Genomic DNA, 2,977 nt, shown 5'->3' on the forward strand with positions numbered 1-2,977 from the left:
TGCTACAATATATTATTTATAACACTGTTCAGCGGGTCACATATTTCTATAATTTTATTTCCATTTAATATCGGTAGATTACGGATGACGACACAGTAGCAATATCAAAATGTCGAAACAAACATAGATGCAGAATGATGTCAATATAATTAAAATATTTCAAACAATAATTAAAATATTTCAAACCGCAAATAGTTATTTGGTTACACAAGCGTCCATAGTAATCCTTGTTGTGAAGAGCGAACAATCAGCTGATCGAAAATTTGAGTTATTTCGGAAACGAGAATGGCTAAATTAATTTGGTCCAGGCAAGTATACGAGTAGATTAATCCATGGGCAGATCGTACGAAGAGTGGTAAAGAGGAAACCTTAGCGATGCGAACGCAGTTGACGTTGAAGTTTTCCAACGATATAATTCCATGTACTGAACAGGTGTATAATCCGAAAATTCCGACAAGGAGAAGCGGACATCTAACAGATACAAGGAAAGCGAAGAGTATAGCAAACAGACGAAAGAATCTTGTATCAAAGTAACTATTCCATCTGTGTTAACAGCGTGGAAGACACCACTGTTACCCTCCACGGTGCGATAGACAGTGAAACAATAGACAATACAACAGGTTTTTTAACATTGTCTGCTTGTAACTAGGTTATTAAAGCAATGGCGACTTGCCAACATTCTAACCTCCACCCCACTACTGGCTCACAAAATAAATTATTGTGTTTAGTTCACACATTACAAGTTTACACTGTCTGTGTTCTGTTCAAACAGGTACATTTTAAGGGGGCTTCTCAATTTTTTCATTTCAAATGTTACAACTTTAAATTTTTTAATCAGTTTTTTTAATCCCAATAGTAATTTAGAATATAAGGATTATGAGATTAAAATTGGATTAGATTGCTGAATAACCTATCAAGATCATCAGCTAAGGTAAAAAAAATGTTTTTGCTTCTCATTCTAGGGGAATTAAATCAATTATAGCGGTGACACAGTTTAATTTTTTTTTATTTGTATTTGATTATTCAATGCCACAACGACAAGACGTTAAATGTTTTTAACTCCTTATAGAGGACATGCATTAAAAAAGTTGATTTGAATCTACAAAACATCTGAAACAGAAAACAAATAATATCCTTATTTTTTCTTTTTATGAAACAGTTCACGAAATTTGAAAGAAATTGTTTGAGGTTTAGGTTTCCTACTAACGCAATGAAGAGAAGCAAAACTTTTTTTTTTTACTTAAGACTTTTTTTGAGAAGTTCCCTTACATGCCACCAATAGACACTTTTTGATTATTAACAATAGGTACTTGGTGTCAGTGACTGACAGTGATTAACGTTAAATGGACTTAATAGACAACATAATGTGATAGGAACAATAAGGGACAGACGAATAAATAATAGGAGGAGAGATCACTATTAGTTTAATGTGACATTGCACAATAAGGAACAGACTAATAAATAATAGGGGGAGAGATTACCATTAGTTTACTGCGATAGGGACAATAAGGGACAGACCAATAAATAATAGGGAGGGGAGATTACCATTAGTTTAATGTACCGGAAATATGGGACAATAAGGGGCAGACCAATAAATAATTGGGGGAGAGATCACCATTAGTTTAATGTGATATTGCACAATAAGGGACAGACCAATAAATAATTGGGGGAGAGATCACCATTAGTTTAATGTGATATTGCACAATGAGGACAGACCAATAAATAATAGGGGGAGAGATTACCATTAGTTTAATGTGATATTGCACAATGAGGGACAGATCTATAAATAATTGGGAGGGGAGATTACCATTAGTTTAACGTACCGGTAATATGGGACAATAAGGGGCAGACCAAATAATTATGGGGAGGGGAGGTCACAATAAGTTTTATGCGATATGGGACAAAAAGAAATAAGAACAATTAGTTTTAAAATTATTACTAGATACAATGCACTGAAGAAGAAGAAATATTTGCTATGTTTTGGAGTTCAATTATCAGTGTTCAATAATACCTAACAAAATGAGGCCATTTCACTCCTTGAACATTTTTGCCTATTTTAATAATACCTAACAAAATGAAGCCCTTTAACTCCTTGAACATTTTTGCCTATTTTAATATTACCTAATAAAATGGAGCCCTTTAACTCCTTGAACATTTTTGCCTATTTTAATAATACCTAACAAAATGAAGCCCTTTAACTCTTTGAACATTTTTGCCTATTTTAATAATACCTAACAAAATGAAGCCCTTTAACTCCTTGAACATTTTTGCCTATTTTAATAATACCTAATAAAATGAAGCCCTTTAACTCCATGAAAATTTTTGCCTATTTTAATAATACCTAAAATGAAGCCCTTTAACTCCTTGAACATTTTTGCCTATTTTAATAATACCTAATAAAATGAAGCCCTTTAACTCCTTGAACATTTTTGCCTATTTTAATAATACCTAAAATGAAGCCCTTTAACTCCTTGAACATTTTTGCCTATTTTAATAATATCCAACAAAATGAGGCCCTTTAACTCCTTGAACATTTTTGCCTATTTTAAAAATACCAAACAATATGAAGCCCTTTAACTCCTTGAACATTTTTGCCTATTTTAATAATACCTAACAAAATCAAAGAAAGCTTAGAAAGAACTCCCATGTGTTGAGAGTATTGGAGACACATTAAAAATTAATTCAAAATTACTTGAACTTGAGATGTTGATGGAAACGCAGAAAATTTATTATGCAAATAAGGTAACGAACAGATTTAAGTGTAAAACTAATAAGGTCTGCACAATGTACCAAGTTTCATTGAAATGTGATTAGAACCAAAAAAATATTAATTATTATGCTAATTAGAGAATTAATATGAACAGATTTTAACCCAAAATTAATCAGGCTGTCTATTGTCCTAGACCATTTATGTACCAAGTTTTATTCAAATGTGATGATCAATACTTGAGATATACAGTATTAATTAATTATGTTA

The sequence above is a fragment of the Saccoglossus kowalevskii genome, chromosome 20, assembly GCF_978046115.1.
Source record: "Saccoglossus kowalevskii chromosome 20, keSacKowa6.1, whole genome shotgun sequence".
Classification (NCBI taxonomy): domain Eukaryota; kingdom Metazoa; phylum Hemichordata; class Enteropneusta; family Harrimaniidae; genus Saccoglossus; species Saccoglossus kowalevskii.